The sequence below is a fragment of the Schistocerca americana genome, unplaced genomic scaffold, assembly GCF_021461395.2.
Source record: "Schistocerca americana isolate TAMUIC-IGC-003095 unplaced genomic scaffold, iqSchAmer2.1 HiC_scaffold_133, whole genome shotgun sequence".
NCBI classification, from domain to species: domain Eukaryota; kingdom Metazoa; phylum Arthropoda; class Insecta; order Orthoptera; family Acrididae; genus Schistocerca; species Schistocerca americana.
Window position 1 is genome coordinate 479,902 of NW_025725405.1, and position 19,911 is coordinate 499,812.

Below are 19,911 nucleotides of genomic sequence, written 5' to 3' on the forward strand. Positions count from 1 at the left end.
GAATACAAGTGGTAGAGAGTCTGCACTCCCTGGCTCATTTTTTCTGTTGCTACACGTGCATTCACGGCGCGGCAGGCAACTTGCGATGCTAGGCCGACGCCAGTATGTACAATAGCACGCAGGAGTCCAAACGAGCAGTCGTCCGCGCTGCATGATTGGTTCTTTCCACACGGAATCCCGCGGTTCATTCTCATGGCTCACGCAGTTCGAGTGCGAAAGACACGCAGCACCCCTACCGGAGAAAAAACAAAATGATGCATCGGCCGGGAATCGAACCCGGGCCGCCCGCGTGGCAGGCGAGCATTCTACCACTGAACCACCGATGCTCGGGCCAGCGGTACCTTCACGCTGCTTCCCGAGCAGATGTCTCAAGGGAAAGTGGGACTGCCGTCAAGCGCCGTAGCATTCTGTGGAGAAGATGCTGCAGACGCTGAATCCTGCACTGCACTGCTTAAAGATGCCGCCAGAACGCGGTCCTCTGCGTACTCTTGCGCCGCCGGCGCCGACTCTTGCCAAAGGATGCGAAATGTGCGCGGATACGCTGTCCGAATGCGTCTGGATGTGCTCCCCTAGCCTGCCTCGAAATGCGCCTGCCGGGTACGATCACCTTCGGCCGCTGCCGACAGGCGGGAAGCCGACTCAGCGCGGTGGCGGGGCGCTCGCTTGTGCGGTGGTGGTGTAATGGTCAGCATAGTTGCCTTCCAAGCAGTTGATCCGGGTTCGATTCCCGGCCACCGCAGCAGGCTTTTAATTTCGCGTATGAGTACTTTTGCCACGCGCTCTTAAACTATTGTTTTTTCGCCCTCTTACTCGCTGCATACCAGCCCTTAGTGTGTCTCGACTTGTCTCGACTTTGCTCAGCTGACGCGAGAGCTGACGCTCTCAAATCGGCCTATATCAAAACGACAAGCACGAGAAACGACTGAGAGAGGTAAGGAGAGGCGAGGCGAGGCGATGGACACACAGCACGCCCCCTTCATTTCACGGTGGCGTCTCCCTGGCCGAATCGGGCTGTAGCTCCGAAAACAAAGGAGAAACAAAAATAGGAAGTAAAACTGCCAATACTGCCCTGTGTTCCCATGCGCTCACCCGCCCAAGTACTGACAAGGGCCAAAGTTGTTACGCATCGGCAATCGGACATTTTCTCTAACCAGTGTATTCAAGATATTATGGCCATTGCCGAGTGAATGCTGTAGTGCTTCCCGACGAGTCGGGTTCGGATCCTCTGTCAACTTCCACGCAGGGTGATGATCATTTGGTCATCACACTCGCCAGCTGAAATCGGCGCTGCCTTTTCGCAGTAGTAAAAGAGAAGTGGCCCGTGGGGGGATCGAACCCACGACCTTCGCGTTATTAGCACGACGCTCTAACCAACTGAGCTAACGGGCCTCGGCAGATGCAGTTGCTCAGCCCTACGCTGGAATCAGGTGGCATGAAGCCATACACCATTCCTATGGTCGTCGTGTGTCTGCTTCCCTAGTCTATATTCTGCTGACGGTCACGAAACAGTAGCTATATTGCGAGCAGGACGGGAAACGGCCGCTCGGACAGCTCAAACTTGTCACGATTCGTGTGGAAAAAATTCCGTTCCGGTACCGGGAATCGAACCCGGGCCTCCTGGGTGAAAGCCAGGTATCCTAGCCACTAGACCACACCGGATGCGGCCGTTTCATTCGACCGTTCGTACGGTCGCTTGTCGCATTGTCGCTCTCTTTGCGAGCATCTTTGCACATACTGACTGGCAAGGCGCGCACCTCAAACGTCGCAGAGCAATGCTTTTGGCTTCATGCTCTGCTGGGAGAAGAGGAATAGGGAAGCTGTATGTAGCAATAACAGGAAGTAAACATTTTCCCGCTGAAGCGTTGAAACGTTGCGGATAACAAACAAGAAATAAGTTGGCGCCCTAGCAACAGCACCACCTTCAGTCACAGAAAATTAGATGCCCCGGGTGAGGATCGAACTCACGACCTTAAGATTATGAGACTTACGCGCTGCCTACTGCGCTACCGAGGCAGGCGATCGTTAGACCTTCTGGAATCTTGGTAAGTACCGAATACAAGTGGTAGAGAGTCTGCACTCCCTGGCTCATTTTTTCTGTTGCTACACGTGCATTCACGGCGCGGCAGGCAACTTGCGATGCTAGGCCGACGCCAGTATGTACAATAGCACGCAGGAGTCCAAACGAGCAGTCGTCCGCGCTGCATGATTGGTTCTTTCCACACGGAATCCCGCGGTTCATTCTCATGGCTCACGCAGTTCGAGTGCGAAAGACACGCAGCACCCCTACCGGAGAAAAAACAAAATGATGCATCGGCCGGGAATCGAACCCGGGCCGCCCGCGTGGCAGGCGAGCATTCTACCACTGAACCACCGATGCTCGGGCCAGCGGTACCTTCACGCTGCTTCCCGAGCAGATGTCTCAAGGGAAAGTGGGACTGCCGTCAAGCGCCGTAGCATTCTGTGGAGAAGATGCTGCAGACGCTGAATCCTGCACTGCACTGCTTAAAGATGCCGCCAGAACGCGGTCCTCTGCGTACTCTTGCGCCGCCGGCGCCGACTCTTGCCAAAGGATGCGAAATGTGCGCGGATACGCTGTCCGAATGCGTCTGGATGTGCTCCCCTAGCCTGCCTCGAAATGCGCCTGCCGGGTACGATCACCTTCGGCCGCTGCCGACAGGCGGGAAGCCGACTCAGCGCGGTGGCGGGGCGCTCGCTTGTGCGGTGGTGGTGTAATGGTCAGCATAGTTGCCTTCCAAGCAGTTGATCCGGGTTCGATTCCCGGCCACCGCAGCAGGCTTTTAATTTCGCGTATGAGTACTTTTGCCACGCGCTCTTAAACTATTGTTTTTTCGCCCTCTTACTCGCTGCATACCAGCCCTTAGTGTGTCTCGACTTGTCTCGACTTTGCTCAGCTGACGCGAGAGCTGACGCTCTCAAATCGGCCTATATCAAAACGACAAGCACGAGAAACGACTGAGAGAGGTAAGGAGAGGCGAGGCGAGGCGATGGACACACAGCACGCCCCCTTCATTTCACGGTGGCGTCTCCCTGGCCGAATCGGGCTGTAGCTCCGAAAACAAAGGAGAAACAAAAATAGGAAGTAAAACTGCCAATACTGCCCTGTGTTCCCATGCGCTCACCCGCCCAAGTACTGACAAGGGCCAAAGTTGTTACGCATCGGCAATCGGACATTTTCTCTAACCAGTGTATTCAAGATATTATGGCCATTGCCGAGTGAATGCTGTAGTGCTTCCCGACGAGTCGGGTTCGGATCCTCTGTCAACTTCCACGCAGGGTGATGATCATTTGGTCATCACACTCGCCAGCTGAAATCGGCGCTGCCTTTTCGCAGTAGTAAAAGAGAAGTGGCCCGTGGGGGGATCGAACCCACGACCTTCGCGTTATTAGCACGACGCTCTAACCAACTGAGCTAACGGGCCTCGGCAGATGCAGTTGCTCAGCCCTACGCTGGAATCAGGTGGCATGAAGCCATACACCATTCCTATGGTCGTCGTGTGTCTGCTTCCCTAGTCTATATTCTGCTGACGGTCACGAAACAGTAGCTATATTGCGAGCAGGACGGGAAACGGCCGCTCGGACAGCTCAAACTTGTCACGATTCGTGTGGAAAAAATTCCGTTCCGGTACCGGGAATCGAACCCGGGCCTCCTGGGTGAAAGCCAGGTATCCTAGCCACTAGACCACACCGGATGCGGCCGTTTCATTCGACCGTTCGTACGGTCGCTTGTCGCATTGTCGCTCTCTTTGCGAGCATCTTTGCACATACTGACTGGCAAGGCGCGCACCTCAAACGTCGCAGAGCAATGCTTTTGGCTTCATGCTCTGCTGGGAGAAGAGGAATAGGGAAGCTGTATGTAGCAATAACAGGAAGTAAACATTTTCCCGCTGAAGCGTTGAAACGTTGCGGATAACAAACAAGAAATAAGTTGGCGCCCTAGCAACAGCACCACCTTCAGTCACAGAAAATTAGATGCCCCGGGTGAGGATCGAACTCACGACCTTAAGATTATGAGACTTACGCGCTGCCTACTGCGCTACCGAGGCAGGCGATCGTTAGACCTTCTGGAATCTTGGTAAGTACCGAATACAAGTGGTAGAGAGTCTGCACTCCCTGGCTCATTTTTTCTGTTGCTACACGTGCATTCACGGCGCGGCAGGCAACTTGCGATGCTAGGCCGACGCCAGTATGTACAATAGCACGCAGGAGTCCAAACGAGCAGTCGTCCGCGCTGCATGATTGGTTCTTTCCACACGGAATCCCGCGGTTCATTCTCATGGCTCACGCAGTTCGAGTGCGAAAGACACGCAGCACCCCTACCGGAGAAAAAACAAAATGATGCATCGGCCGGGAATCGAACCCGGGCCGCCCGCGTGGCAGGCGAGCATTCTACCACTGAACCACCGATGCTCGGGCCAGCGGTACCTTCACGCTGCTTCCCGAGCAGATGTCTCAAGGGAAAGTGGGACTGCCGTCAAGCGCCGTAGCATTCTGTGGAGAAGATGCTGCAGACGCTGAATCCTGCACTGCACTGCTTAAAGATGCCGCCAGAACGCGGTCCTCTGCGTACTCTTGCGCCGCCGGCGCCGACTCTTGCCAAAGGATGCGAAATGTGCGCGGATACGCTGTCCGAATGCGTCTGGATGTGCTCCCCTAGCCTGCCTCGAAATGCGCCTGCCGGGTACGATCACCTTCGGCCGCTGCCGACAGGCGGGAAGCCGACTCAGCGCGGTGGCGGGGCGCTCGCTTGTGCGGTGGTGGTGTAATGGTCAGCATAGTTGCCTTCCAAGCAGTTGATCCGGGTTCGATTCCCGGCCACCGCAGCAGGCTTTTAATTTCGCGTATGAGTACTTTTGCCACGCGCTCTTAAACTATTGTTTTTTCGCCCTCTTACTCGCTGCATACCAGCCCTTAGTGTGTCTCGACTTGTCTCGACTTTGCTCAGCTGACGCGAGAGCTGACGCTCTCAAATCGGCCTATATCAAAACGACAAGCACGAGAAACGACTGAGAGAGGTAAGGAGAGGCGAGGCGAGGCGATGGACACACAGCACGCCCCCTTCATTTCACGGTGGCGTCTCCCTGGCCGAATCGGGCTGTAGCTCCGAAAACAAAGGAGAAACAAAAATAGGAAGTAAAACTGCCAATACTGCCCTGTGTTCCCATGCGCTCACCCGCCCAAGTACTGACAAGGGCCAAAGTTGTTACGCATCGGCAATCGGACATTTTCTCTAACCAGTGTATTCAAGATATTATGGCCATTGCCGAGTGAATGCTGTAGTGCTTCCCGACGAGTCGGGTTCGGATCCTCTGTCAACTTCCACGCAGGGTGATGATCATTTGGTCATCACACTCGCCAGCTGAAATCGGCGCTGCCTTTTCGCAGTAGTAAAAGAGAAGTGGCCCGTGGGGGGATCGAACCCACGACCTTCGCGTTATTAGCACGACGCTCTAACCAACTGAGCTAACGGGCCTCGGCAGATGCAGTTGCTCAGCCCTACGCTGGAATCAGGTGGCATGAAGCCATACACCATTCCTATGGTCGTCGTGTGTCTGCTTCCCTAGTCTATATTCTGCTGACGGTCACGAAACAGTAGCTATATTGCGAGCAGGACGGGAAACGGCCGCTCGGACAGCTCAAACTTGTCACGATTCGTGTGGAAAAAATTCCGTTCCGGTACCGGGAATCGAACCCGGGCCTCCTGGGTGAAAGCCAGGTATCCTAGCCACTAGACCACACCGGATGCGGCCGTTTCATTCGACCGTTCGTACGGTCGCTTGTCGCATTGTCGCTCTCTTTGCGAGCATCTTTGCACATACTGACTGGCAAGGCGCGCACCTCAAACGTCGCAGAGCAATGCTTTTGGCTTCATGCTCTGCTGGGAGAAGAGGAATAGGGAAGCTGTATGTAGCAATAACAGGAAGTAAACATTTTCCCGCTGAAGCGTTGAAACGTTGCGGATAACAAACAAGAAATAAGTTGGCGCCCTAGCAACAGCACCACCTTCAGTCACAGAAAATTAGATGCCCCGGGTGAGGATCGAACTCACGACCTTAAGATTATGAGACTTACGCGCTGCCTACTGCGCTACCGAGGCAGGCGATCGTTAGACCTTCTGGAATCTTGGTAAGTACCGAATACAAGTGGTAGAGAGTCTGCACTCCCTGGCTCATTTTTTCTGTTGCTACACGTGCATTCACGGCGCGGCAGGCAACTTGCGATGCTAGGCCGACGCCAGTATGTACAATAGCACGCAGGAGTCCAAACGAGCAGTCGTCCGCGCTGCATGATTGGTTCTTTCCACACGGAATCCCGCGGTTCATTCTCATGGCTCACGCAGTTCGAGTGCGAAAGACACGCAGCACCCCTACCGGAGAAAAAACAAAATGATGCATCGGCCGGGAATCGAACCCGGGCCGCCCGCGTGGCAGGCGAGCATTCTACCACTGAACCACCGATGCTCGGGCCAGCGGTACCTTCACGCTGCTTCCCGAGCAGATGTCTCAAGGGAAAGTGGGACTGCCGTCAAGCGCCGTAGCATTCTGTGGAGAAGATGCTGCAGACGCTGAATCCTGCACTGCACTGCTTAAAGATGCCGCCAGAACGCGGTCCTCTGCGTACTCTTGCGCCGCCGGCGCCGACTCTTGCCAAAGGATGCGAAATGTGCGCGGATACGCTGTCCGAATGCGTCTGGATGTGCTCCCCTAGCCTGCCTCGAAATGCGCCTGCCGGGTACGATCACCTTCGGCCGCTGCCGACAGGCGGGAAGCCGACTCAGCGCGGTGGCGGGGCGCACGCTTGTGCGGTGGTGGTGTAATGGTCAGCATAGTTGCCTTCCAAGCAGTTGATCCGGGTTCGATTCCCGGCCACCGCAGCAGGCTTTTAATTTCGCGTATGAGTACTTTTGCCACGCGCTCTTAAACTATTGTTTTTTCGCCCTCTTACTCGCTGCATACCAGCCCTTAGTGTGTCTCGACTTGTCTCGACTTTGCTCAGCTGACGCGAGAGCTGACGCTCTCAAATCGGCCTATATCAAAACGACAAGCACGAGAAACGACTGAGAGAGGTAAGGAGAGGCGAGGCGAGGCGATGGACACACAGCACGCCCCCTTCATTTCACGGTGGCGTCTCCCTGGCCGAATCGGGCTGTAGCTCCGAAAACAAAGGAGAAACAAAAATAGGAAGTAAAACTGCCAATACTGCCCTGTGTTCCCATGCGCTCACCCGCCCAAGTACTGACAAGGGCCAAAGTTGTTACGCATCGGCAATCGGACATTTTCTCTAACCAGTGTATTCAAGATATTATGGCCATTGCCGAGTGAATGCTGTAGTGCTTCCCGACGAGTCGGGTTCGGATCCTCTGTCAACTTCCACGCAGGGTGATGATCATTTGGTCATCACACTCGCCAGCTGAAATCGGCGCTGCCTTTTCGCAGTAGTAAAAGAGAAGTGGCCCGTGTGGGGATCGAACCCACGACCTTCGCGTTATTAGCACGACGCTCTAACCAACTGAGCTAACGGGCCTCGGCAGATGCAGTTGCTCAGCCCTACGCTGGAATCAGGTGGCATGAAGCCATACACCATTCCTATGGTCGTCGTGTGTCTGCTTCCCTAGTCTATATTCTGCTGACGGTCACGAAACAGTAGCTATATTGCGAGCAGGACGGGAAACGGCCGCTCGGACAGCTCAAACTTGTCACGATTCGTGTGGAAAAAATTCCGTTCCGGTACCGGGAATCGAACCCGGGCCTCCTGGGTGAAAGCCAGGTATCCTAGCCACTAGACCACACCGGATGCGGCCGTTTCATTCGACCGTTCGTACGGTCGCTTGTCGCATTGTCGCTCTCTTTGCGAGCATCTTTGCACATACTGACTGGCAAGGCGCGCACCTCAAACGTCGCAGAGCAATGCTTTTGGCTTCATGCTCTGCTGGGAGAAGAGGAATAGGGAAGCTGTATGTAGCAATAACAGGAAGTAAACATTTTCCCGCTGAAGCGTTGAAACGTTGCGGATAACAAACAAGAAGTAAGTTGGCGCCCTAGCAACAGCACCACCTTCAGTCACAGAAAATTAGATGCCCCGGGTGAGGATCGAACTCACGACCTTAAGATTATGAGACTTACGCGCTGCCTACTGCGCTACCGAGGCAGGCGATCGTTAGACCTTCTGGAATCTTGGTAAGTACCGAATACAAGTGGTAGAGAGTCTGCACTCCCTGGCTCATTTTTTCTGTTGCTACACGTGCATTCACGGCGCGGCAGGCAACTTGCGATGCTAGGCCGACGCCAGTATGTACAATAGCACGCAGGAGTCCAAACGAGCAGTCGTCCGCGCTGCATGATTGGTTCTTTCCACACGGAATCCCGCGGTTCATTCTCATGGCTCACGCAGTTCGAGTGCGAAAGACACGCAGCACCCCTACCGGAGAAAAAACAAAATGATGCATCGGCCGGGAATCGAACCCGGGCCGCCCGCGTGGCAGGCGAGCATTCTACCACTGAACCACCGATGCTCGGGCCAGCGGTACCTTCACGCTGCTTCCCGAGCAGATGTCTCAAGGGAAAGTGGGACTGCCGTCAAGCGCCGTAGCATTCTGTGGAGAAGATGCTGCAGACGCTGAATCCTGCACTGCACTGCTTAAAGATGCCGCCAGAACGCGGTCCTCTGCGTACTCTTGCGCCGCCGGCGCCGACTCTTGCCAAAGGATGCGAAATGTGCGCGGATACGCTGTCCGAATGCGTCTGGATGTGCTCCCCTAGCCTGCCTCGAAATGCGCCTGCCGGGTACGATCACCTTCGGCCGCTGCCGACAGGCGGGAAGCCGACTCAGCGCGGTGGCGGGGCGCTCGCTTGTGCGGTGGTGGTGTAATGGTCAGCATAGTTGCCTTCCAAGCAGTTGATCCGGGTTCGATTCCCGGCCACCGCAGCAGGCTTTTAATTTCGCGTATGAGTACTTTTGCCACGCGCTCTTAAACTATTGTTTTTTCGCCCTCTTACTCGCTGCATACCAGCCCTTAGTGTGTCTCGACTTGTCTCGACTTTGCTCAGCTGACGCGAGAGCTGACGCTCTCAAATCGGCCTATATCAAAACGACAAGCACGAGAAACGACTGAGAGAGGTAAGGAGAGGCGAGGCGAGGCGATGGACACACAGCACGCCCCCTTCATTTCACGGTGGCGTCTCCCTGGCCGAATCGGGCTGTAGCTCCGAAAACAAAGGAGAAACAAAAATAGGAAGTAAAACTGCCAATACTGCCCTGTGTTCCCATGCGCTCACCCGCCCAAGTACTGACAAGGGCCAAAGTTGTTACGCATCGGCAATCGGACATTTTCTCTAACCAGTGTATTCAAGATATTATGGCCATTGCCGAGTGAATGCTGTAGTGCTTCCCGACGAGTCGGGTTCGGATCCTCTGTCAACTTCCACGCAGGGTGATGATCATTTGGTCATCACACTCGCCAGCTGAAATCGGCGCTGCCTTTTCGCAGTAGTAAAAGAGAAGTGGCCCGTGGGGGGATCGAACCCACGACCTTCGCGTTATTAGCACGACGCTCTAACCAACTGAGCTAACGGGCCTCGGCAGATGCAGTTGCTCAGCCCTACGCTGGAATCAGGTGGCATGAAGCCATACACCATTCCTATGGTCGTCGTGTGTCTGCTTCCCTAGTCTATATTCTGCTGACGGTCACGAAACAGTAGCTATATTGCGAGCAGGACGGGAAACGGCCGCTCGGACAGCTCAAACTTGTCACGATTCGTGTGGAAAAAATTCCGTTCCGGTACCGGGAATCGAACCCGGGCCTCCTGGGTGAAAGCCAGGTATCCTAGCCACTAGACCACACCGGATGCGGCCGTTTCATTCGACCGTTCGTACGGTCGCTTGTCGCATTGTCGCTCTCTTTGCGAGCATCTTTGCACATACTGACTGGCAAGGCGCGCACCTCAAACGTCGCAGAGCAATGCTTTTGGCTTCATGCTCTGCTGGGAGAAGAGGAATAGGGAAGCTGTATGTAGCAATAACAGGAAGTAAACATTTTCCCGCTGAAGCGTTGAAACGTTGCGGATAACAAACAAGAAATAAGTTGGCGCCCTAGCAACAGCACCACCTTCAGTCACAGAAAATTAGATGCCCCGGGTGAGGATCGAACTCACGACCTTAAGATTATGAGACTTACGCGCTGCCTACTGCGCTACCGAGGCAGGCGATCGTTAGACCTTCTGGAATCTTGGTAAGTACCGAATACAAGTGGTAGAGAGTCTGCACTCCCTGGCTCATTTTTTCTGTTGCTACACGTGCATTCACGGCGCGGCAGGCAACTTGCGATGCTAGGCCGACGCCAGTATGTACAATAGCACGCAGGAGTCCAAACGAGCAGTCGTCCGCGCTGCATGATTGGTTCTTTCCACACGGAATCCCGCGGTTCATTCTCATGGCTCACGCAGTTCGAGTGCGAAAGACACGCAGCACCCCTACCGGAGAAAAAACAAAATGATGCATCGGCCGGGAATCGAACCCGGGCCGCCCGCGTGGCAGGCGAGCATTCTACCACTGAACCACCGATGCTCGGGCCAGCGGTACCTTCACGCTGCTTCCCGAGCAGATGTCTCAAGGGAAAGTGGGACTGCCGTCAAGCGCCGTAGCATTCTGTGGAGAAGATGCTGCAGACGCTGAATCCTGCACTGCACTGCTTAAAGATGCCGCCAGAACGCGGTCCTCTGCGTACTCTTGCGCCGCCGGCGCCGACTCTTGCCAAAGGATGCGAAATGTGCGCGGATACGCTGTCCGAATGCGTCTGGATGTGCTCCCCTAGCCTGCCTCGAAATGCGCCTGCCGGGTACGATCACCTTCGGCCGCTGCCGACAGGCGGGAAGCCGACTCAGCGCGGTGGCGGGGCGCTCGCTTGTGCGGTGGTGGTGTAATGGTCAGCATAGTTGCCTTCCAAGCAGTTGATCCGGGTTCGATTCCCGGCCACCGCAGCAGGCTTTTAATTTCGCGTATGAGTACTTTTGCCACGCGCTCTTAAACTATTGTTTTTTCGCCCTCTTACTCGCTGCATACCAGCCCTTAGTGTGTCTCGACTTGTCTCGACTTTGCTCAGCTGACGCGAGAGCTGACGCTCTCAAATCGGCCTATATCAAAACGACAAGCACGAGAAACGACTGAGAGAGGTAAGGAGAGGCGAGGCGAGGCGATGGACACACAGCACGCCCCCTTCATTTCACGGTGGCGTCTCCCTGGCCGAATCGGGCTGTAGCTCCGAAAACAAAGGAGAAACAAAAATAGGAAGTAAAACTGCCAATACTGCCCTGTGTTCCCATGCGCTCACCCGCCCAAGTACTGACAAGGGCCAAAGTTGTTACGCATCGGCAATCGGACATTTTCTCTAACCAGTGTATTCAAGATATTATGGCCATTGCCGAGTGAATGCTGTAGTGCTTCCCGACGAGTCGGGTTCGGATCCTCTGTCAACTTCCACGCAGGGTGATGATCATTTGGTCATCACACTCGCCAGCTGAAATCGGCGCTGCCTTTTCGCAGTAGTAAAAGAGAAGTGGCCCGTGGGGGGATCGAACCCACGACCTTCGCGTTATTAGCACGACGCTCTAACCAACTGAGCTAACGGGCCTCGGCAGATGCAGTTGCTCAGCCCTACGCTGGAATCAGGTGGCATGAAGCCATACACCATTCCTATGGTCGTCGTGTGTCTGCTTCCCTAGTCTATATTCTGCTGACGGTCACGAAACAGTAGCTATATTGCGAGCAGGACGGGAAACGGCCGCTCGGACAGCTCAAACTTGTCACGATTCGTGTGGAAAAAATTCCGTTCCGGTACCGGGAATCGAACCCGGGCCTCCTGGGTGAAAGCCAGGTATCCTAGCCACTAGACCACACCGGATGCGGCCGTTTCATTCGACCGTTCGTACGGTCGCTTGTCGCATTGTCGCTCTCTTTGCGAGCATCTTTGCACATACTGACTGGCAAGGCGCGCACCTCAAACGTCGCAGAGCAATGCTTTTGGCTTCATGCTCTGCTGGGAGAAGAGGAATAGGGAAGCTGTATGTAGCAATAACAGGAAGTAAACATTTTCCCGCTGAAGCGTTGAAACGTTGCGGATAACAAACAAGAAATAAGTTGGCGCCCTAGCAACAGCACCACCTTCAGTCACAGAAAATTAGATGCCCCGGGTGAGGATCGAACTCACGACCTTAAGATTATGAGACTTACGCGCTGCCTACTGCGCTACCGAGGCAGGCGATCGTTAGACCTTCTGGAATCTTGGTAAGTACCGAATACAAGTGGTAGAGAGTCTGCACTCCCTGGCTCATTTTTTCTGTTGCTACACGTGCATTCACGGCGCGGCAGGCAACTTGCGATGCTAGGCCGACGCCAGTATGTACAATAGCACGCAGGAGTCCAAACGAGCAGTCGTCCGCGCTGCATGATTGGTTCTTTCCACACGGAATCCCGCGGTTCATTCTCATGGCTCACGCAGTTCGAGTGCGAAAGACACGCAGCACCCCTACCGGAGAAAAAACAAAATGATGCATCGGCCGGGAATCGAACCCGGGCCGCCCGCGTGGCAGGCGAGCATTCTACCACTGAACCACCGATGCTCGGGCCAGCGGTACCTTCACGCTGCTTCCCGAGCAGATGTCTCAAGGGAAAGTGGGACTGCCGTCAAGCGCCGTAGCATTCTGTGGAGAAGATGCTGCAGACGCTGAATCCTGCACTGCACTGCTTAAAGATGCCGCCAGAACGCGGTCCTCTGCGTACTCTTGCGCCGCCGGCGCCGACTCTTGCCAAAGGATGCGAAATGTGCGCGGATACGCTGTCCGAATGCGTCTGGATGTGCTCCCCTAGCCTGCCTCGAAATGCGCCTGCCGGGTACGATCACCTTCGGCCGCTGCCGACAGGCGGGAAGCCGACTCAGCGCGGTGGCGGGGCGCTCGCTTGTGCGGTGGTGGTGTAATGGTCAGCATAGTTGCCTTCCAAGCAGTTGATCCGGGTTCGATTCCCGGCCACCGCAGCAGGCTTTTAATTTCGCGTATGAGTACTTTTGCCACGCGCTCTTAAACTATTGTTTTTTCGCCCTCTTACTCGCTGCATACCAGCCCTTAGTGTGTCTCGACTTGTCTCGACTTTGCTCAGCTGACGCGAGAGCTGACGCTCTCAAATCGGCCTATATCAAAACGACAAGCACGAGAAACGACTGAGAGAGGTAAGGAGAGGCGAGGCGAGGCGATGGACACACAGCACGCCCCCTTCATTTCACGGTGGCGTCTCCCTGGCCGAATCGGGCTGTAGCTCCGAAAACAAAGGAGAAACAAAAATAGGAAGTAAAACTGCCAATACTGCCCTGTGTTCCCATGCGCTCACCCGCCCAAGTACTGACAAGGGCCAAAGTTGTTACGCATCGGCAATCGGACATTTTCTCTAACCAGTGTATTCAAGATATTATGGCCATTGCCGAGTGAATGCTGTAGTGCTTCCCGACGAGTCGGGTTCGGATCCTCTGTCAACTTCCACGCAGGGTGATGATCATTTGGTCATCACACTCGCCAGCTGAAATCGGCGCTGCCTTTTCGCAGTAGTAAAAGAGAAGTGGCCCGTGGGGGGATCGAACCCACGACCTTCGCGTTATTAGCACGACGCTCTAACCAACTGAGCTAACGGGCCTCGGCAGATGCAGTTGCTCAGCCCTACGCTGGAATCAGGTGGCATGAAGCCATACACCATTCCTATGGTCGTCGTGTGTCTGCTTCCCTAGTCTATATTCTGCTGACGGTCACGAAACAGTAGCTATATTGCGAGCAGGACGGGAAACGGCCGCTCGGACAGCTCAAACTTGTCACGATTCGTGTGGAAAAAATTCCGTTCCGGTACCGGGAATCGAACCCGGGCCTCCTGGGTGAAAGCCAGGTATCCTAGCCACTAGACCACACCGGATGCGGCCGTTTCATTCGACCGTTCGTACGGTCGCTTGTCGCATTGTCGCTCTCTTTGCGAGCATCTTTGCACATACTGACTGGCAAGGCGCGCACCTCAAACGTCGCAGAGCAATGCTTTTGGCTTCATGCTCTGCTGGGAGAAGAGGAATAGGGAAGCTGTATGTAGCAATAACAGGAAGTAAACATTTTCCCGCTGAAGCGTTGAAACGTTGCGGATAACAAACAAGAAATAAGTTGGCGCCCTAGCAACAGCACCACCTTCAGTCACAGAAAATTAGATGCCCCGGGTGAGGATCGAACTCACGACCTTAAGATTATGAGACTTACGCGCTGCCTACTGCGCTACCGAGGCAGGCGATCGTTAGACCTTCTGGAATCTTGGTAAGTACCGAATACAAGTGGTAGAGAGTCTGCACTCCCTGGCTCATTTTTTCTGTTGCTACACGCGCATTCACGGCGCGGCAGGCAACTTGCGATGCTAGGCCGACGCCAGTATGTACAATAGCACGCAGGAGTCCAAACGAGCAGTCGTCCGCGCTGCATGATTGGTTCTTTCCACACGGAATCCCGCGGTTCATTCTCATGGCTCACGCAGTTCGAGTGCGAAAGACACGCAGCACCCCTACCGGAGAAAAAACAAAATGATGCATCGGCCGGGAATCGAACCCGGGCCGCCCGCGTGGCAGGCGAGCATTCTACCACTGAACCACCGATGCTCGGGCCAGCGGTACCTTCACGCTGCTTCCCGAGCAGATGTCTCAAGGGAAAGTGGGACTGCCGTCAAGCGCCGTAGCATTCTGTGGAGAAGATGCTGCAGACGCTGAATCCTGCACTGCACTGCTTAAAGATGCCGCCAGAACGCGGTCCTCTGCGTACTCTTGCGCCGCCGGCGCCGACTCTTGCCAAAGGATGCGAAATGTGCGCGGATACGCTGTCCGAATGCGTCTGGATGTGCTCCCCTAGCCTGCCTCGAAATGCGCCTGCCGGGTACGATCACCTTCGGCCGCTGCCGACAGGCGGGAAGCCGACTCAGCGCGGTGGCGGGGCGCTCGCTTGTGCGGTGGTGGTGTAATGGTCAGCATAGTTGCCTTCCAAGCAGTTGATCCGGGTTCGATTCCCGGCCACCGCAGCAGGCTTTTAATTTCGCGTATGAGTACTTTTGCCACGCGCTCTTAAACTATTGTTTTTTCGCCCTCTTACTCGCTGCATACCAGCCCTTAGTGTGTCTCGACTTGTCTCGACTTTGCTCAGCTGACGCGAGAGCTGACGCTCTCAAATCGGCCTATATCAAAACGACAAGCACGAGAAACGACTGAGAGAGGTAAGGAGAGGCGAGGCGAGGCGATGGACACACAGCACGCCCCCTTCATTTCACGGTGGCGTCTCCCTGGCCGAATCGGGCTGTAGCTCCGAAAACAAAGGAGAAACAAAAATAGGAAGTAAAACTGCCAATACTGCCCTGTGTTCCCATGCGCTCACCCGCCCAAGTACTGACAAGGGCCAAAGTTGTTACGCATCGGCAATCGGACATTTTCTCTAACCAGTGTATTCAAGATATTATGGCCATTGCCGAGTGAATGCTGTAGTGCTTCCCGACGAGTCGGGTTCGGATCCTCTGTCAACTTCCACGCAGGGTGATGATCATTTGGTCATCACACTCGCCAGCTGAAATCGGCGCTGCCTTTTCGCAGTAGTAAAAGAGAAGTGGCCCGTGGGGGGATCGAACCCACGACCTTCGCGTTATTAGCACGACGCTCTAACCAACTGAGCTAACGGGCCTCGGCAGATGCAGTTGCTCAGCCCTACGCTGGAATCAGGTGGCATGAAGCCATACACCATTCCTATGGTCGTCGTGTGTCTGCTTCCCTAGTCTATATTCTGCTGACGGTCACGAAACAGTAGCTATATTGCGAGCAGGACGGGAAACGGCCGCTCGGACAGCTCAAACTTGTCACGATTCGTGTGGAAAAAATTCCGTTCCGGTACCGGGAATCGAACCCGGGCCTCCTGGGTGAAAGCCAGGTATCCTAGCCACTAGACCACACCGGATGCGGCCGTTTCATTCGACCGTTCGTACGGTCGCTCGTCGCATTGTCGCTCTCTTTGCGAGCATCTTTGCACATACTGACTGGCAAGGCGCGCACCTCAAACGTCGCAGAGCAATGCTTTTGGCTTCATGCTCTGCTGGGAGAAGAGGAATAGGGAAGCTGTATGTAGCAATAACAGGAAGTAAACATTTTCCCGCTGAAGCGTTGAAACGTTGCGGATAACAAACAAGAAATAAGTTGGCGCCCTAGCAACAGCACCACCTTCAGTCACAGAAAATTAGATGCCCCGGGTGAGGATCGAACTCACGACCTTAAGATTATGAGACTTACGCGCTGCCTACTGCGCTACCGAGGCAGGCGATCGTTAGACCTTCTGGAATCTTGGTAAGTACCGAATACAAGTGGTAGAGAGTCTGCACTCCCTGGCTCATTTTTTCTGTTGCTACACGTGCATTCACGGCGCGGCAGGCAACTTGCGATGCTAGGCCGACGCCAGTATGTACAATAGCACGCAGGAGTCCAAACGAGCAGTCGTCCGCGCTGCATGATTGGTTCTTTCCACACGGAATCCCGCGGTTCATTCTCATGGCTCACGCAGTTCGAGTGCGAAAGACACGCAGCACCCCTACCGGAGAAAAAACAAAATGATGCATCGGCCGGGAATCGAACCCGGGCCGCCCGCGTGGCAGGCGAGCATTCTACCACTGAACCACCGATGCTCGGGCCAGCGGTACCTTCACGCTGCTTCCCGAGCAGATGTCTCAAGGGAAAGTGGGACTGCCGTCAAGCGCCGTAGCATTCTGTGGAGAAGATGCTGCAGACGCTGAATCCTGCACTGCACTGCTTAAAGATGCCGCCAGAACGCGGTCCTCTGCGTACTCTTGCGCCGCCGGCGCCGACTCTTGCCAAAGGATGCGAAATGTGCGCGGATACGCTGTCCGAATGCGTCTGGATGTGCTCCCCTAGCCTGCCTCGAAATGCGCCTGCCGGGTACGATCACCTTCGGCCGCTGCCGACAGGCGGGAAGCCGACTCAGCGCGGTGGCGGGGCGCTCGCTTGTGCGGTGGTGGTGTAATGGTCAGCATAGTTGCCTTCCAAGCAGTTGATCCGGGTTCGATTCCCGGCCACCGCAGCAGGCTTTTAATTTCGCGTATGAGTACTTTTGCCACGCGCTCTTAAACTATTGTTTTTTCGCCCTCTTACTCGCTGCATACCAGCCCTTAGTGTGTCTCGACTTGTCTCGACTTTGCTCAGCTGACGCGAGAGCTGACGCTCTCAAATCGGCCTATATCAAAACGACAAGCACGAGAAACGACTGAGAGAGGTAAGGAGAGGCGAGGCGAGGCGATGGACACACAGCACGCCCCCTTCATTTCACGGTGGCGTCTCCCTGGCCGAATCGGGCTGTAGCTCCGAAAACAAAGGAGAAACAAAAATAGGAAGTAAAACTGCCAATACTGCCCTGTGTTCCCATGCGCTCACCCGCCCAAGTACTGACAAGGGCCAAAGTTGTTACGCATCGGCAATCGGACATTTTCTCTAACCAGTGTATTCAAGATATTATGGCCATTGCCGAGTGAATGCTGTAGTGCTTCCCGACGAGTCGGGTTCGGATCCTCTGTCAACTTCCACGCAGGGTGATGATCATTTGGTCATCACACTCGCCAGCTGAAATCGGCGCTGCCTTTTCGCAGTAGTAAAAGAGAAGTGGCCCGTGGGGGGATCGAACCCACGACCTTCGCGTTATTAGCACGACGCTCTAACCAACTGAGCTAACGGGCCTCGGCAGATGCAGTTGCTCAGCCCTACGCTGGAATCAGGTGGCATGAAGCCATACACCATTCCTATGGTCGTCGTGTGTCTGCTTCCCTAGTCTATATTCTGCTGACGGTCACGAAACAGTAGCTATATTGCGAGCAGGACGGGAAACGGCCGCTCGGACAGCTCAAACTTGTCACGATTCGTGTGGAAAAAATTCCGTTCCGGTACCGGGAATCGAACCCGGGCCTCCTGGGTGAAAGCCAGGTATCCTAGCCACTAGACCACACCGGATGCGGCCGTTTCATTCGACCGTTCGTACGGTCGCTTGTCGCATTGTCGCTCTCTTTGCGAGCATCTTTGCACATACTGACTGGCAAGGCGCGCACCTCAAACGTCGCAGAGCAATGCTTTTGGCTTCATGCTCTGCTGGGAGAAGAGGAATAGGGAAGCTGTATGTAGCAATAACAGGAAGTAAACATTTTCCCGCTGAAGCGTTGAAACGTTGCGGATAACAAACAAGAAATAAGTTGGCGCCCTAGCAACAGCACCACCTTCAGTCACAGAAAATTAGATGCCCCGGGTGAGGATCGAACTCACGACCTTAAGATTATGAGACTTACGCGCTGCCTACTGCGCTACCGAGGCAGGCGATCGTTAGACCTTCTGGAATCTTGGTAAGTACCGAATACAAGTGGTAGAGAGTCTGCACTCCCTGGCTCATTTTTTCTGTTGCTACACGTGCATTCACGGCGCGGCAGGCAACTTGCGATGCTAGGCCGACGCCAGTATGTACAATAGCACGCAGGAGTCCAAACGAGCAGTCGTCCGCGCTGCATGATTGGTTCTTTCCACACGGAATCCCGCGGTTCATTCTCATGGCTCACGCAGTTCGAGTGCGAAAGACACGCAGCACCCCTACCGGAGAAAAAACAAAATGATGCATCGGCCGGGAATCGAACCCGGGCCGCCCGCGTGGCAGGCGAGCATTCTACCACTGAACCACCGATGCTCGGGCCAGCGGTACCTTCACGCTGCTTCCCGAGCAGATGTCTCAAGGGAAAGTGGGACTGCCGTCAAGCGCCGTAGCATTCTGTGGAGAAGATGCTGCAGACGCTGAATCCTGCACTGCACTGCTTAAAGATGCCGCCAGAACGCGGTCCTCTGCGTACTCTTGCGCCGCCGGCGCCGACTCTTGCCAAAGGATGCGAAATGTGCGCGGATACGCTGTCCGAATGCGTCTGGATGTGCTCCCCTAGCCTGCCTCGAAATGCGCCTGCCGGGTACGATCACCTTCGGCCGCTGCCGACAGGCGGGAAGCCGACTCAGCGCGGTGGCGGGGCGCTCGCTTGTGCGGTGGTGGTGTAATGGTCAGCATAGTTGCCTTCCAAGCAGTTGATCCGGGTTCGATTCCCGGCCACCGCAGCAGGCTTTTAATTTCGCGTATGAGTACTTTTGCCACGCGCTCTTAAACTATTGTTTTTTCGCCCTCTTACTCGCTGCATACCAGCCCTTAGTGTGTCTCGACTTGTCTCGACTTTGCTCAGCTGACGCGAGAGCTGACGCTCTCAAATCGGCCTATATCAAAACGACAAGCACGAGAAACGACTGAGAGAGGTAAGGAGAGGCGAGGCGAGGCGATGGACACACAGCACGCCCCCTTCATTTCACGGTGGCGTCTCCCTGGCCGAATCGGGCTGTAGCTCCGAAAACAAAGGAGAAACAAAAATAGGAAGTAAAACTGCCAATACTGCCCTGTGTTCCCATGCGCTCACCCGCCCAAGTACTGACAAGGGCCAAAGTTGTTACGCATCGGCAATCGGACATTTTCTCTAACCAGTGTATTCAAGATATTATGGCCATTGCCGAGTGAATGCTGTAGTGCTTCCCGACGAGTCGGGTTCGGATCCTCTGTCAACTTCCACGCAGGGTGATGATCATTTGGTCATCACACTCGCCAGCTGAAATCGGCGCTGCCTTTTCGCAGTAGTAAAAGAGAAGTGGCCCGTGGGGGGATCGAACCCACGACCTTCGCGTTATTAGCACGACGCTCTAACCAACTGAGCTAACGGGCCTCGGCAGATGCAGTTGCTCAGCCCTACGCTGGAATCAGGTGGCATGAAGCCATACACCATTCC

At 54.9% G+C, this 19,911-nt stretch overlaps 48 non-coding genes across 48 annotated transcripts; 10 read left to right on the forward strand and 38 right to left on the reverse strand.

The window, feature by feature from the left end:
• Positions 1-255: 255 nt before the first annotated feature.
• Positions 256-326, reverse strand: Trnag-gcc. Its single transcript has one exon. It is a non-coding gene; the product is annotated as a tRNA-Gly (tRNA).
• A 341-nt stretch (positions 327-667) lies between these two features.
• On the forward strand, positions 668-739 carry Trnag-ucc. The gene has a single exon. It is a non-coding gene; the product is annotated as a tRNA-Gly (tRNA).
• A 576-nt stretch (positions 740-1,315) lies between these two features.
• On the reverse strand, positions 1,316-1,389 carry Trnai-aau. The gene has a single exon. It is a non-coding gene; the product is annotated as a tRNA-Ile (tRNA).
• Positions 1,390-1,587: 198 nt separating this feature from the next.
• On the reverse strand, positions 1,588-1,659 carry Trnae-uuc. Its single transcript has one exon. It is a non-coding gene; the product is annotated as a tRNA-Glu (tRNA).
• A 281-nt stretch (positions 1,660-1,940) lies between these two features.
• Positions 1,941-2,013, reverse strand: Trnam-cau. Its single transcript has one exon. It is a non-coding gene; the product is annotated as a tRNA-Met (tRNA).
• A 293-nt stretch (positions 2,014-2,306) lies between these two features.
• On the reverse strand, positions 2,307-2,377 carry Trnag-gcc. Its single transcript has one exon. It is a non-coding gene; the product is annotated as a tRNA-Gly (tRNA).
• Positions 2,378-2,718: 341 nt separating this feature from the next.
• Positions 2,719-2,790, forward strand: Trnag-ucc. Its single transcript has one exon. It is a non-coding gene; the product is annotated as a tRNA-Gly (tRNA).
• A 576-nt stretch (positions 2,791-3,366) lies between these two features.
• Positions 3,367-3,440, reverse strand: Trnai-aau. The gene has a single exon. It is a non-coding gene; the product is annotated as a tRNA-Ile (tRNA).
• A 198-nt stretch (positions 3,441-3,638) lies between these two features.
• On the reverse strand, positions 3,639-3,710 carry Trnae-uuc. Its single transcript has one exon. It is a non-coding gene; the product is annotated as a tRNA-Glu (tRNA).
• Positions 3,711-3,991: 281 nt separating this feature from the next.
• Trnam-cau lies at positions 3,992-4,064 on the reverse strand. Its single transcript has one exon. It is a non-coding gene; the product is annotated as a tRNA-Met (tRNA).
• Positions 4,065-4,357: 293 nt separating this feature from the next.
• On the reverse strand, positions 4,358-4,428 carry Trnag-gcc. The gene has a single exon. It is a non-coding gene; the product is annotated as a tRNA-Gly (tRNA).
• Positions 4,429-4,769: 341 nt separating this feature from the next.
• Trnag-ucc lies at positions 4,770-4,841 on the forward strand. Its single transcript has one exon. It is a non-coding gene; the product is annotated as a tRNA-Gly (tRNA).
• A 576-nt stretch (positions 4,842-5,417) lies between these two features.
• Trnai-aau lies at positions 5,418-5,491 on the reverse strand. Its single transcript has one exon. It is a non-coding gene; the product is annotated as a tRNA-Ile (tRNA).
• Positions 5,492-5,689: 198 nt separating this feature from the next.
• On the reverse strand, positions 5,690-5,761 carry Trnae-uuc. The gene has a single exon. It is a non-coding gene; the product is annotated as a tRNA-Glu (tRNA).
• A 281-nt stretch (positions 5,762-6,042) lies between these two features.
• On the reverse strand, positions 6,043-6,115 carry Trnam-cau. The gene has a single exon. It is a non-coding gene; the product is annotated as a tRNA-Met (tRNA).
• A 293-nt stretch (positions 6,116-6,408) lies between these two features.
• Trnag-gcc lies at positions 6,409-6,479 on the reverse strand. The gene has a single exon. It is a non-coding gene; the product is annotated as a tRNA-Gly (tRNA).
• A 341-nt stretch (positions 6,480-6,820) lies between these two features.
• Positions 6,821-6,892, forward strand: Trnag-ucc. Its single transcript has one exon. It is a non-coding gene; the product is annotated as a tRNA-Gly (tRNA).
• Positions 6,893-7,468: 576 nt separating this feature from the next.
• On the reverse strand, positions 7,469-7,542 carry Trnai-aau. The gene has a single exon. It is a non-coding gene; the product is annotated as a tRNA-Ile (tRNA).
• Positions 7,543-7,740: 198 nt separating this feature from the next.
• Trnae-uuc lies at positions 7,741-7,812 on the reverse strand. The gene has a single exon. It is a non-coding gene; the product is annotated as a tRNA-Glu (tRNA).
• Positions 7,813-8,093: 281 nt separating this feature from the next.
• On the reverse strand, positions 8,094-8,166 carry Trnam-cau. Its single transcript has one exon. It is a non-coding gene; the product is annotated as a tRNA-Met (tRNA).
• Positions 8,167-8,459: 293 nt separating this feature from the next.
• Positions 8,460-8,530, reverse strand: Trnag-gcc. Its single transcript has one exon. It is a non-coding gene; the product is annotated as a tRNA-Gly (tRNA).
• A 341-nt stretch (positions 8,531-8,871) lies between these two features.
• Positions 8,872-8,943, forward strand: Trnag-ucc. The gene has a single exon. It is a non-coding gene; the product is annotated as a tRNA-Gly (tRNA).
• A 576-nt stretch (positions 8,944-9,519) lies between these two features.
• Trnai-aau lies at positions 9,520-9,593 on the reverse strand. The gene has a single exon. It is a non-coding gene; the product is annotated as a tRNA-Ile (tRNA).
• A 198-nt stretch (positions 9,594-9,791) lies between these two features.
• Positions 9,792-9,863, reverse strand: Trnae-uuc. The gene has a single exon. It is a non-coding gene; the product is annotated as a tRNA-Glu (tRNA).
• A 281-nt stretch (positions 9,864-10,144) lies between these two features.
• Trnam-cau lies at positions 10,145-10,217 on the reverse strand. Its single transcript has one exon. It is a non-coding gene; the product is annotated as a tRNA-Met (tRNA).
• A 293-nt stretch (positions 10,218-10,510) lies between these two features.
• Trnag-gcc lies at positions 10,511-10,581 on the reverse strand. The gene has a single exon. It is a non-coding gene; the product is annotated as a tRNA-Gly (tRNA).
• Positions 10,582-10,922: 341 nt separating this feature from the next.
• Trnag-ucc lies at positions 10,923-10,994 on the forward strand. Its single transcript has one exon. It is a non-coding gene; the product is annotated as a tRNA-Gly (tRNA).
• A 576-nt stretch (positions 10,995-11,570) lies between these two features.
• Positions 11,571-11,644, reverse strand: Trnai-aau. The gene has a single exon. It is a non-coding gene; the product is annotated as a tRNA-Ile (tRNA).
• A 198-nt stretch (positions 11,645-11,842) lies between these two features.
• On the reverse strand, positions 11,843-11,914 carry Trnae-uuc. Its single transcript has one exon. It is a non-coding gene; the product is annotated as a tRNA-Glu (tRNA).
• Positions 11,915-12,195: 281 nt separating this feature from the next.
• On the reverse strand, positions 12,196-12,268 carry Trnam-cau. Its single transcript has one exon. It is a non-coding gene; the product is annotated as a tRNA-Met (tRNA).
• A 293-nt stretch (positions 12,269-12,561) lies between these two features.
• On the reverse strand, positions 12,562-12,632 carry Trnag-gcc. The gene has a single exon. It is a non-coding gene; the product is annotated as a tRNA-Gly (tRNA).
• A 341-nt stretch (positions 12,633-12,973) lies between these two features.
• Positions 12,974-13,045, forward strand: Trnag-ucc. Its single transcript has one exon. It is a non-coding gene; the product is annotated as a tRNA-Gly (tRNA).
• A 576-nt stretch (positions 13,046-13,621) lies between these two features.
• Positions 13,622-13,695, reverse strand: Trnai-aau. The gene has a single exon. It is a non-coding gene; the product is annotated as a tRNA-Ile (tRNA).
• A 198-nt stretch (positions 13,696-13,893) lies between these two features.
• Trnae-uuc lies at positions 13,894-13,965 on the reverse strand. The gene has a single exon. It is a non-coding gene; the product is annotated as a tRNA-Glu (tRNA).
• A 281-nt stretch (positions 13,966-14,246) lies between these two features.
• On the reverse strand, positions 14,247-14,319 carry Trnam-cau. Its single transcript has one exon. It is a non-coding gene; the product is annotated as a tRNA-Met (tRNA).
• Positions 14,320-14,612: 293 nt separating this feature from the next.
• Trnag-gcc lies at positions 14,613-14,683 on the reverse strand. The gene has a single exon. It is a non-coding gene; the product is annotated as a tRNA-Gly (tRNA).
• A 341-nt stretch (positions 14,684-15,024) lies between these two features.
• Trnag-ucc lies at positions 15,025-15,096 on the forward strand. Its single transcript has one exon. It is a non-coding gene; the product is annotated as a tRNA-Gly (tRNA).
• A 576-nt stretch (positions 15,097-15,672) lies between these two features.
• Positions 15,673-15,746, reverse strand: Trnai-aau. The gene has a single exon. It is a non-coding gene; the product is annotated as a tRNA-Ile (tRNA).
• Positions 15,747-15,944: 198 nt separating this feature from the next.
• On the reverse strand, positions 15,945-16,016 carry Trnae-uuc. The gene has a single exon. It is a non-coding gene; the product is annotated as a tRNA-Glu (tRNA).
• A 281-nt stretch (positions 16,017-16,297) lies between these two features.
• Trnam-cau lies at positions 16,298-16,370 on the reverse strand. Its single transcript has one exon. It is a non-coding gene; the product is annotated as a tRNA-Met (tRNA).
• A 293-nt stretch (positions 16,371-16,663) lies between these two features.
• Positions 16,664-16,734, reverse strand: Trnag-gcc. The gene has a single exon. It is a non-coding gene; the product is annotated as a tRNA-Gly (tRNA).
• A 341-nt stretch (positions 16,735-17,075) lies between these two features.
• Positions 17,076-17,147, forward strand: Trnag-ucc. The gene has a single exon. It is a non-coding gene; the product is annotated as a tRNA-Gly (tRNA).
• A 576-nt stretch (positions 17,148-17,723) lies between these two features.
• Trnai-aau lies at positions 17,724-17,797 on the reverse strand. Its single transcript has one exon. It is a non-coding gene; the product is annotated as a tRNA-Ile (tRNA).
• Positions 17,798-17,995: 198 nt separating this feature from the next.
• Trnae-uuc lies at positions 17,996-18,067 on the reverse strand. Its single transcript has one exon. It is a non-coding gene; the product is annotated as a tRNA-Glu (tRNA).
• A 281-nt stretch (positions 18,068-18,348) lies between these two features.
• Trnam-cau lies at positions 18,349-18,421 on the reverse strand. Its single transcript has one exon. It is a non-coding gene; the product is annotated as a tRNA-Met (tRNA).
• A 293-nt stretch (positions 18,422-18,714) lies between these two features.
• On the reverse strand, positions 18,715-18,785 carry Trnag-gcc. Its single transcript has one exon. It is a non-coding gene; the product is annotated as a tRNA-Gly (tRNA).
• Positions 18,786-19,126: 341 nt separating this feature from the next.
• Positions 19,127-19,198, forward strand: Trnag-ucc. The gene has a single exon. It is a non-coding gene; the product is annotated as a tRNA-Gly (tRNA).
• Positions 19,199-19,774: 576 nt separating this feature from the next.
• On the reverse strand, positions 19,775-19,848 carry Trnai-aau. Its single transcript has one exon. It is a non-coding gene; the product is annotated as a tRNA-Ile (tRNA).
• Positions 19,849-19,911: the final 63 nt, after the last annotated feature.